Here is a 13,345-nt window from a genome sequence, read left to right on the forward strand (position 1 = left end):
GGCATTTATAAAATACCTTCCATTACTTTGTAACCTTTTTTTCTGTCTGGTTTTAATTTAATGAAACAATTGGGATAAATTATATGATTATGTTTTATCAAGACAAGTATCAGTATTTACCTCTCTAATAGAAGACTATGCGTAACATGAGCAGTGTTTTAGACGTGTTTTAGTATATTCAAATATAATCTCCAAGCTTTCCCATTTTACACGTGAGAAAACAGAAACCGATTTCAGTGATTTCAGATTACAGTTGCAATAAATTGACAACAGTGTGCAAGTAAAAAATTATCCCTATGGTTGTTTAAAACGAGATACACTAGTAATGAAAGTAAATGACATAGAAACAAGTAAATTTATATTTAACAATCATAGGTGTGAGCTGGTAAATTCTTATAAAGAAGAGGAATTTGAAACTTATTTTAAATGCATTTAGTATGTAATATGAATAGTATCCCAGTAATAGAAACATTCCAGGAACTAATAGAAAAATGAACACATAGAGTTTTAGAAATCTGACTAGAGAAATACTGTGGTTGGCATGGGCTTTCCTGTCAATAAGGGGGTATGGAGAAAATATTCTGAAGGATTAAAATGAACAGAAGATTGCAAAAGGGTTTCAGAAAACATAGAACCTTGTCTAAAAATATTTTTTTGGAACTTGATTTATGCTATTTGATTATTCTTATAGTGTCAGTTCATAAAGAAAATTTTTGTGTTTAATTTGATAGTCAATTCTAAAACTGGAAACTTCTCACAATAATAACATATTTTTCTGTAGTGTAATTTATTTCATAGTAAAATATTTATAAAAAATCATATAGAGCTCTTATATTAGTAATTACTAGGAGGTAAATAAAAATTGAAAGAAAAGTGATTCATAGTTTGAGACAAACATTTTTCCAAAGAAAACCAAAAGTTTATTTGTGAGTCATTAATATTTAAATATATGGTTGTTACACCATTGGGGGAAAAAAGGTGTCACTTTGCCTAATGCGTGAACCATTCAGCTTTCCCAGTTTCCATTAGAATGGGAAAAATATATCCTGCCATACCAAATCTTAAGCCCTTAAATATCTTCATATACTTTCATAAGCAATAACTCTGCCTTTCCATTGAATAGTTATACTTCATGTACAAGTGTGAAAGACTAAAAGGGAATTTTTATTCCAAAGTACGTAAATGAATGTGTGACACATTCAAAGTACATGCTAATAATAAGCTTGATTATTTCCTGAGACAATTTGTACCTTCTTAAATTGTATATTATTAGGAAATTATCAGTTTTGTCATGATACAAGATTGTTTCCTAATAATACATATTATATTCTAGGTGGATCATATGCATATTTTGAAAATATAATTTCCAAAATTAACTTTTGTGGACTAATTTTTTACATCAAAATGCACACTCATTTTTTGCTCATTATGTGGCAAAATTCTAATTGCCAAGATCAAAAGTTAATCTGGTAACAGCACAAGCTCCTTAAAGAGTAAGTCTTTTTAATGTTGTGTTAGTATTGGAAAATAACATGGAAAATTAAAGTGAATAAATAAATAAATTGCACTAATGGTACAAATAACTTCTCGGGAGAACTTATTTCTAAAGTGTTTGGGTTTTTCTGTTGTTTAATTCCAAGGATACCTATTAGTACGTGTAAATTTAATGATATTACAAAAGACTTTATTTAAATAAAAACACATTATTTTCCTTGAGAATGTTTAAAATCTTCCATAGGACCACTTTACTACTTTAAACCATTCATTATATTTTATGCAGACAATTTCTTACTGCTATTAAATATAAGCTCTCTGTACAGTTTCATATTGGAATGCAAAGTAAATGCCGTTAGTAATTTGTCAGTTTTATGATTGTGTGATATGTTGACAATGAATATGTATGACTGTAGAGAGTCATACGTATTTTGTGCCTAGAACTGGACTATTCTTCTAGTGGCCGACTCCTTGGATTCCCTAAGGTCTCAGTTTAAATACTGTCTTCTTGTTTAAGGACTTTCTCAACTCTTCAAAATAAATCCAGGCCACCTGTTCTGTTACTATTTTACTCTGCTGTCTGTTATTTTCCTTCATAGAACTTAACAACACGTATACTTATTGCATGTTGAATATCTCCTTTAGTACCATTCACAAGTTTACCATTGGAGACCCAATGCCTACCACAATTTTCAATAGATATTTTTAATGAAAAAACTGATACATGAGCCTAAATTCTTCCTGACATTTATAGAAATAGAATACAATGTTTAAAAGGGATCTGTACCAAAGATCTATCTAACCACTTATATGATAGTTGATTCCGCTCTCATACATCTCTAACAAGTACACAGTCACCCAGTCTCTTTTTGAACATCGCCTGTGATTGGACGTGTATTGACCCTGACTGCAGCCCAGTCCATTATTACACAGATTTCATAGTGCAGCCTACCCTATTTCAAGCTTAATCTGTCTCCATTTAACGTTTACACATATGCCTCAACATTATGGTTTTAGCTATAAAGGAAAATGCATTCTGTGTTCCACATGAAAACTTTCAAATATTTGAAGACTTCTGTCATATTTCCCCTGAGTATTATCATATCTGGGCATAATATTTGCACTTCCTTTCACCATTTCTTTTCAGAATTGGGTCCATGATCTTCCATATCCAGGACACTTTTTTTTTTTCAATGAGTTCTGTTTTGACTGAATTCCATTAATACTGTGGCCTCTTAAGACAGCAATCATGTGTTGACTTAATAGTAGCACAGTGTGGTGAGAAAAATAAGTGTAGTAGACACTAGTGATGCACCAGCCATATGTCCTCAACCTACTTGATTTAGTGGAGCTGTGTTCGGAAATCCCTGGCACCCTTTTCAATACCCCACACTAAATGAATGTAGCAGGGTCTCTGTGATCTGCTTTCTCAAAGGCTCAAGGCCACCCAGCTGCATGGTAGTGCAACCCAGAAGTTCAGAGGAGACAACCACTGGTAATGGGAGTTGATGGATCAATGTCCCATTCTCCACTTTCTCTGATGGAAGAATTATAAAGGTCCTCTAGTTGCCCATTATTGTAATAAGTTCATTTTCAAAATTTGCTTGAAGGGTTTCTGCTATCTTGTTCTCAATTTCCCTATTTTCATACTCTTGATTTCTTGGATGACCTGCCAATAAACAACAGTGTTCAAGTTTTTGTCTCATTTTCTGCTTTCAAAGGAATCTATACTAAGAGCTATGCATTTCTTGATAACTATACTTGCGCTACACAGCTTGATATATTCTGATATTTTTACGAAAGAAAAATATTGCAATACCATTGACTTACTCTATCTTAATATATTTATTTTGCATATACTCTACCAAGTTTTCATACACTAAAGTTTTCCTCTAAATTTACTCTTTTTTGTCCTGCAAGAACTGGACCTTTAAATTTTTCTCTTTCAAATATATTGTTGTTGGTTCAAGCCAATACCAATAATGTGTTAAGATATTTTAAGGCATCTTTCTGCTAACAAATATATGATATATCTTTCTGCATCTCAGATGATCAAAGCACAGCAATTGTGGATTTTACCAAGTGATTATAGAAGACATTAAATAAATAGTGAGGAACAGAAAATGTTTTTCATCCCTCAGTTATGGAAGTCCCAAACTTAATCTACCCACCATGCTTCTGTTGTCTTTCCGGAATAATTTTTTGAAATCTGTATATTTCCTTTTGTTTCAGAAATCAAAAATTATTAACATTATTACCTCATCTTTTATTTAAAATTAGTATCATGATACAAAATTTGAATTTTTTATGGAGAGCTTTGTTATATTTAAAGTTACTGAAGTTCTGCTGTAGGTATTTCATTTATTTCTTCTCACAATCATATAATATTTATCTTCTTCATTTTAGAAAGGATGAAAATGACACTTACATGGTCTAAGTCTAATTAAGTATATATCTAAACCTGCATACTAATATATGGTAGAATGAGAGTTTCAAATCTCTCAGACACCCAAAATAATATTTTTATAATATATTTTCATCAACATAATAATTATGCTCAGAATTATATTTTTATATTCAAATAATTTATTTTTCAACTTTCTATATTTTATTTTTTTACTCTGCTGATCTAGGGAAACTCTGGATTACCTACTAAAACTACAATTTAAAAGGGAGAATATCACCAGGTACTATCTTCCAACTTGGGGATTGTATAATAAAGAATCTCTCTTTAAAAAATATTATATAATTTCTACAGTCACATCCACAGAAAAATGACTTCGGGAAACAAATATCAAAAGGAACCATTGTTTAAAAATAAAATTCTTCTACCAGTGGTTTAGGACTAATTAAAAGGTCATTTATTGTATTCCATACTCTACCAACATAACAAGAGAAAAGAATGAATATATCTGCTAACCTCTTTTCTCAGATTATTCCTACAGCTGAGAATTACACTGGGGACCCTTTAGTCCTCCAGCCTAACAGCAGTATTTTAATGATATGATATGTTATGCATATAGTACAATTGTACCTTGAAATGTTTTAAAATTCTTGCACAGCCATTGGGACTTATTTTGAAGTAGATTATCAGGATGAGCATTTTAAAAATATCACAGTGTGTGTGTGTGTTTGATTTTGGGTTTACAATTTGTTATTGCTGCTGTTGTTGTTACTTTTGGGGGGGAGCAAGGGGCAGAGGGAAAGGGTAAGAGAGAATCTTAAGCAGGCTTCACACCTAGCATGGAGCCCTATCTCATGACCCTGAGCTCAAGACTCTGAGATCATAACCTGAGCTGAAATCAAGAGTTGGCCACTTAACCCACTCAGCCACCCAGGTGCCCCCTTCTTACTCTTTTGACTGCCTGTTTCAAAACATTTGAAAAGAAAATATAGCTTACCTCAATTCTTTGTTACTTTGCAATGATACTTATAGACCATTTTGTGAGCTCAGTTTTTACCTTCTTTATATGTTCTATTCTAGAGATACTTGATACATTACCTAATAGATAATTAAAAACTAAGCTAATTTATTATGTTGTCAAACATCCCTCTTTCTGCCATCTCCCCAATGGACTTGTATAGTTGTCAGTCACCTATTGAAAGTTTTCTTTCTTGTTTTCTTTCTTTCTTTCTTGTTTTCCTTCTTGTTTTCTTTCTTTCTCTTTCTTTCTTTCTTTCTTTCTTTCTTTCTTTCTTTCTTTCTCTTTCTTTCTTTCTTTCTTTCTTTCTTTCTTCTTTCTTTCTTTCTTTCTTCCTTTCTTTTCTTTTCTTTTTTCTTTCTTTCTTTTTTTTCTTTTCACCTGATCCAATTTTCTATCTAAGTGGGAGTTAATTTGGATTCTGTCTTCTTAGATTGTGAAGAGTGATTCAGATTTCATATTTTAATTGCCAACTTTATAACATTTTTCTTTTGATTCTTAGGCACTATTTGTCACTTGTGTTTTCCTTATTTTTTCCCTACATGATTCATTTTAGCCACAAAAATGCGTATTTATGTGGTCTTCCCATCCATGACAATGATTACATAAAAGATTTACTCATATAAATTATAATTAAAAATCATATTATCCATTATTCAACATGGTTTAATAATGTTATAAAAACTTATAAACTTGTAGTATTATTTTTTTCACCTTAAACAAATAGAGTAACGTAAAAGACAGTGTGTGCATTATTACTCAAAAAGTAAGTAAAAAGGCATAGCTCTTCCAAGTAATGAATATAAAAACACAGTCATGTTTTCAAAAAGATTTAAATGCTTCATATCTTACTCTTGTATTTTTATAAATTCTAAGGCAATTCACATCTTCAGCAAAAGTTAATGTTTTGGAACATATTTATTTAAGGCATTCATTATGCTTACAAAATGAACATTTACATTATGTGTATGTACACACATTCAGTTTCTCCTTATACACAAGTGGTATCCTGTCATAAACACTATTCTGAAACTTGCTTTTTTCACTTAACAGTGTATCTTTGGAATTGGTTTATATCTACTTGACTAATGCTCTTATTTTCAACGGCTGCACAGATCTGTACAAAAGAACAGCAACGTATTGTTGCATCACTCCTTTCCTGATGAACATTTGAACATTTACTCGTACAAGGAAATACTTGATGAGCAATTTTGTGCACAAGTTGTTTTGACTATGTGTGAATATATTTTACATTAAATTAGTAGATCAAAGAAAATACAAACTTGTAATTATTGCTTTTATTTATACCAATTGCCCTCTGTTGAATTTTCAAGCTTAGTATTCTGCCACCAAAGTACCAGTTTGTTGGCTTCTTTACAATAACTCATTTCCCTAAGATTCACAATAACTATGCTAACTGTATCTAAATCTATTTTAATTCAATATGGTGACTTCACATGGCATATTTCACAAAACACAGATGACATTCATCTCCCTTTACATTTTATACTTCTTACTTAACACCAAGAAATCATAGTTTACCCTTACAAATTCCAACAATACAATAGTCATAATAACCATAAGAAATAAAATTTTATTACTTTCCCCTGACATGCTTCAAATGATTGTTGTATTTTACACATACATATACACCCAGAAAATATTTCTTGTGTTTTCCCATTTCCCAACAGATTAGTGTTAGCTGGGTTATTTCCCTTCAGCCAGAAGGAAATCTTTTGGTATTTCCTGTGGATCGGGTTTACTAAAGACAAGTTTTTGCAACTTTTCTTTATCTTCGAATGTCTTTATTTCACTTTCATTTGTGAAGAAAATTTTTACTATATATTGATAGACTTACAGGTTAATATTTGCACTTCAAAAATGCCATTTTATTGTCTTTTGTTCATTATTGTTTATTGTTTTTTGTTGTTGTTCTGTTCTTTATTGTTTCTAATGAAAAGTTTGCCATATTGGTAATAACACTTTATATTAAGTGTTACTATCTCTGACTACCTTCACATTTTCCACATTTTTGTCTTCAGTTTTCGGCACATAAACTCTAATGTACCTAAATGTGACCTTTTTGTATTTATTGTCCTTCAATTACGTTGTGCTTTTGGTATTATGTATTGATAATCTTTTAAGTTGTATTTAAGTTTTAAAGTTGTATTTGAAAAAAAAAAGTCCACTTTTTCTTCCCAGGTCTAATAATGTAATCTTTGTGGGACTCCCCGAATCTCTTTACATTTTCATCTACATTTTAAACTTGCTCCTCTTCAAATTAGTTCTTTTTAATGGTCTACTGATTTTTCTCTGTTATCTCCAATCTGCTTTTAAGGTCATCCAATGACATTTTAAATTTCAGACATCTTACTTTTCTATAAATTCTAATTTATTCCCTTATAGTTTCCATTTCTCTGCTAAATTTCTCCAAATGCTCATTACAATTAAATTTCTTTTAATTCTTTGTACATATATCCTTTCATTTATTTTTTAAAGGTTTTATTTATTTGACAGAGAGAGAGAAAGCACACAAGCGGTGGGAGAAGCAGAGGGAGAGGGAGAAGCAGGTCCCCCGCTGAGCAGGGAGCCTGATGTGGGGTTCAGTCCCAGGACCCGGAGGTCATGATCTGAGCCAAAGAGAGATGCTTAACTGACTGAACCACCCAAGTGCCCCTGTAGATATATCCTTTGAATACTTGGAATATATTTATAATATCTACTTTTGAATTTTTGCCTGCTGAATCTAAAATTTGGGTCGTCTTATGTTCAGCTTCTTTCGCCTTTTATGTATGTATGTGTCAAAATTTACCTGTTTATTTTCATGTCTTATAATAGGACACCATGGATAATACATTGTAGAGAATCTTGATTTTGTCATATTCCCCTAAAGAATTTTTGTTTCGGCGTGCATTTGATTGCAGATTGATGACATTTGAGCTTGTGTAGGCTTGGTTTTATGAGTTTGTATAGTAGGTCTTGTAAGTTCGAGTAGTTTTCTAAGCCCCTCTAACTTGGTGGGATTCAAACTCCAAACTTTGGTTATAGGCTTTATTTGGGGGAGTGTAGAGTAGTATTACTCCTAAGGACTGAGCTCTCTTGTCTTTCCAGCTAGGTGTTGACAAGGTATTAATGTATACACCACAGTAATTGAACTATTTCTCCAGTGTCTTTATCACTGCTTCCTTTCTGATATCTCTGTTCTTTCTCAAACCCACAGAAGCTGTTCCCTGGTATAGCATTGCCCTAGGAATGTGTAGCCTACCCTTTGTCCAACAACTGCTGAGGGTCTTCACCCAGGTGTTGTTCTCCCCCATACACACCCACCACAGACACACTACACAGCTCCCTTCAGTGGGCAACTGTGCTCGGTTGGGCCCCAGCGCAGTTCTTTATGTTTGGGAGATTGTCCTAAGGCAGAGAATTGGGCATTTATGGATCTACATCATGAATTTCCCTTTTCTCAGTGATTATGGTCTTGGCATTGCTTGATGTCCAAATCCTGAAATCAGTTACTTAATATATATTGTTCGGTTTTGTGGTTTATCGTAAGAGCACTAGCTGAATACTAGTTACTCAATCATGCTGGAGTTCAGTACAAAACATTAATTTAGAAAAATAGGGCTTTTTAAAATTAAAGAATGTGTTTATCCATGCATCCATTGTGAATTACATCCTTTAGTTTTAAAAACACAAAAATGGAATCCATTAAAATTATATGGTGAAGCAAACAAAAACATATCAGTAGTAGATTTTAATTTATTCTCATTATCCATGATAGATGAAGTTAATGAATATTAATTAAAATATAACAAATTTTAGTAATATAAGTTACAGGATAATGTATGTTAATTGACAATGAATTTTAAAATAGATTCTCCTTGTTTTAAACTACACATGTAACATCCACAAAAACTAAATATATGTTAATCTTAAACCTTAATAATTTTTACATCATAAAACATAGAAATTACATATAAATTTTCTTTTTTTGCAACTAACCGTAAATTTTCTGATCACACTGCCTTCAATTAGAAATTTATAAAAAACTCTTATATTGAAGGCTCCACCACATGGAAGGTGGTATCAGTATTTAATAAATTACTGAGTCAGAAAAACAGATGCAATCACAAATGTAAGGTGATGGTCATAAACACTTTCTATATTATAATCTGCTTTATACAATTAACTTATTACTCAGAGAAACATGTATAACCTAAATACTTGTCAATTTCTATGATATTGCTTGCAATAGTGTGCCATGCTTTGGGTTCCACTGTATTTCCCCAGATTTACTATTTTATCTGTGATCATTTAAAATTATTTACTTGTATGTATTTCATGTTATTCACTTTATCATTTATGGCCTCTGTGTTTCTTTCTATGTTTTTCTCTGTTGTGTTTCTTTAAATTTTGCTATTATGTTGTGTGCTATTATGTTATGTTATTTTGTTGGGGTTTTTTTTTCCATTTTCTAAATTAAGCTCTGCTAGTTCAGAGTTGCTCTCCTTATGTTTTCTTAGCATCTCTTTCCTAAGCTCTTCTATCTCTAATTATGTCTGTGATTTTACTGGTAGAAATAATTACTTGAATAAGATTTTTAAATTCAGTTGAAATAGTAAAGCAATTTTCATCTGTACTGTTGGAACAGTTTTTCCGTGAGTATTTTTACTTGTCATTTGATTTTTCTCTGCCTTTTTTCATTATTCTTACGGCATCTTTGCATGTATCCCGTATGGTTCCTTTAAGTTACGTTCTCTTGTTAAATCTCTTGTCAGAAGTTTAATGTAAAGGAAGCATCCAGGCCCTGTTAGAGGCTTTCAGATGAAGGGTTTTGTTTGTGAATTTAGTTGGCTTTCACTTTTTACCAGTAAATGGGAATAGGCAGCTATGGTCAAATGAGCAACTCTTTTCAGTTGTAGAGACAGAAAAAGACTGCTTTCTGAGAACCCGAAACTGTGGGGTTCCTCTTCAACTACAGACTTTTCTGCTGATTTCCAGTGTGAGCCCCGAGAAGCTCCTGCTGCCCGTTGGCGCGTCCCATTACCATTCTCGTAAATGAACTATTCCAGTGCTCCTTCCTAGAGTGTGCCTTTTACCTTGGAGTGATGAAATTGGTTGATTCTTTTTTTTTATAAGATTTTTATTTATTTGACAGAGAGAGAGGGTGGCACAAGCAGGTGGAGTGGCAGGGAGAGGGAGAGGGAGAAGCAGGCTTCCCGATGAACGGGGAGCCTGATGTGGGGCTCGATCCTAGGACCCTGGGATCATGACCTGAGCCCAAGGCAGGAGCTTAACTGACTGAGCCACCTAGACACACCTGGTTGATTCTTTCTTGAGATCATCAGTGACATTACCTGCTCTCAGTGTTTTCACACAAGGCCTTCCTGCTCCATTTCCATACTTTTGAAAGCCTTTTCCTCATACATTAAGTTTTAGTGTTTTAAGTTTTCTTTAAGGGTTCTGTTGAAGACGGTTTGTTTCTCATTCCCCTTAGTTTTGATTGACTTCTACAAGGGAATTATGTTCTTCTTTTGTGTTCAAATAGGCAGGCATGCTCTAATGACTTACTCATGTAATGGATAATCTTATATTTAATTTTAGTAGTGTGTTTAATAAATAATGGAATCTGCATTATCCTATTGATGTAAACATGGAAGAAACTTAAAATGAGGGGCGCCTGGGTGGTTCAGTCTTTAAGCGTCTGCCTTTAGCCCAGGGCGTGATCCCAGGGTCCTGGGATCGAGCTCCACATCAGGCTCCTCTACTGGGAGCCTGCTTCTTCCTCTCCCACTCCCCCTGCCTGTGTTCCCTCTCTCACTGGCTATGTCTCTCTCTGTCAAGTAAATAAATAAAATCTTAAAAAAACTTGAAGTGAATCATCTCATATAAATAAATCTTTTCAATTTCCATATTTTCTAAAAAAAATTCATTCGTTTTTTTTCGAGAGAGAGTGCACATGTGCAAATGAGGCATGGGGTGGGGCAGAGGAAGAGGCACAGAGAGAGAATCTTAAGCAGGCTCCATTCAGCGTGAAGCCCAACATGGGGCTTGATCTCATGACCCTGAGATCATGACCTGAGCCAAAATCAAGAATTGGATGCTTAACCAACTGAGCCACCCAGGTGCACTTAAAAATCTTTGATTTTTAAATCTAGTTTATTAAATTATTCTTTTAAAAGGATTTTTCTACTCCCCTAAAAGTTTGTGTTGACATTTCCCTTATGTTCCCCAGCCATACTGACAGCAAATTCGTGGCTTTTATACATGAACAGCAGCAGTTGGGTTGTACAGGATCATTTTCCCCATATCACCTTAGCTAAAAAGTCTCTGTATAATAAAGCCAATATTGACCTTTCTACTTTTTTCATAATGTGTGAAAACCCCTTTTTGAATATTGAAGATTTTGTTTGTTTTTGGAGAGCTTTCATTATTATTTGATCAATGAATGCTCATTGATAATCAGGAAAAAAAGGAGAAGCCTTATGACACAGTCAAAAAACAACAAATCAATATTAAAATCCATGATCTGACAATTTACAAACAAAAGTTTTCCAAAATTAGAAATACAAAAAGTGAAAAAAGGATTTTAAGACAATCAGAAGGATAAATTACCAATAATTTCCAATATCCAAATTGCCGTTTTGACAAAATCACGTCTTCCTGCTCTCACTATTGGCATCGCCTTATTGTGCCTCTGAGTTTGCTATCAAAACAGGCCATCATGAACTTTTCCAGAGTCCTCTGTGTCTAAATGTGCTACATTCTTACTCTAGCTTTATTTTTGCTTCTTGTGTCAAATAATAAGATGTTTTTCTCTTCTGCTCTTGGGTTTTTGTTTGTGTGTGTGTGTGTGAGTGCTGTTGCAGTTATTGTTTAAAACCTAGCGTAACGTATCTCTTCTTCTGTTAAGACACCTGCCTTTATTCTATGTATTTGCTAATGCCTTCCTCTCTTCCTGAAGTCATCATACTGCAATATGATTTATTTTATTTGTGTGTGATTGATTCTTAAGAGGGTGGTATATTACATTTTTACATTCACAGATCTGAGTACACTGTCCGGAATATAGAAGTCAATGCATAAATATTTGGAAAATTGATCATGTGATGAAAACTCTACCGATATTACTATGCTACCTAAAACCATAGGTTGTCACTTATGATAAGCTATCTATTGAGAATTCTTTAAGATGCCTCTAAAATAATCAATTTGCGTAATTTTTCTGCCTTTTAATAGACACTCATGTAAACCAAACATACATAGTTTATTTTGATCTCATCATTATTTCTCAATAACTGAATTTGAGTATGATATATATTCTTCCCTCCCCATGTTCTTGGCTGAAATAATGAAAATAGAATCACCTTATGGTACTTAATACACAATATCATATTATATAAATATATTAAAAGTAAATTATAAATCAGAAGGAACTAGTTGAGTACTTGAAGCACTGCCATAGATGCTTTCATATATTTTATTTCATTTAATTCCATCTGATCCTCATTTAATTTGACATCATAAAACATTTATCATAAAATCAACACATGATAATTATGAAAGTATGGGACAGCTATGAACTAGGAAGTAAAAACCACAATTAATATCACTGTCCATGGGCAACAACTCTTTATGATTGGTGGATTACCTACCAGCTTTTTTCCTTAATATAAAAAAAAATAATACTTATAAAATTAAGATAATATGGTATTTAAAATGTTATAATGATTTGTCCTATAATGTTACATGGGAAGTGTTTTTCATGCATTATGAACCGAATGTTTGTGTTTCCCCCAAATAAGTATACTGAAGCCTTCACCCCCATGTAGCACTATTTAGAGATGGGATCTCTAAGTAATTTAGGTTAAATGAGGTCATAAGGGTGGGACTCTGATCTGATAGGAATAGTATCCTTACCAGAAGAGATACCAGGAAGTGCACGTGTGCGCTCTCTCTCTCTCTCTCTCTCTCTATATATATATATATGAACAAAAAAGAGATCATGTGAACACATAGCAGATTATAACCACCTCTACAAGCCAAGTGAGGAGGCTTCTGAATCAAACCTATCTTGCCAGCACTGTGATTTTATACTTCCCAGACTTCAGAACTGTGAGAAATAAGTATTTATTGTGGCAGCCACCCAGCCTGTGGTATTTTGTTGTGGCATCTTGAAGCAAACTAAGAAATCAGGTTATAAAATATACTGTTAAACAGATATAAGTTAGTTTTATGGTATTTAATCTTACAGATGTATTTTGAATTATTATTTATCTAGTACTAGATTTGTACAATATTTCTGAATTTTCTGTATTTGAAAATTTCTTACTGTCACCACCTACATATAATTTTTTTTCACCTCATCTTAAGATAGACTCCTAGAGAAGGAAATACTTGGTCAAAGAATATAAACATTTTTAGGAATT

The sequence above is a fragment of the Ursus maritimus genome, unplaced genomic scaffold (assembly GCF_017311325.1).
Source record: "Ursus maritimus isolate PB19 unplaced genomic scaffold, ASM1731132v1 scaffold_5, whole genome shotgun sequence".
Lineage (NCBI taxonomy): Eukaryota > Metazoa > Chordata > Mammalia > Carnivora > Ursidae > Ursus > Ursus maritimus.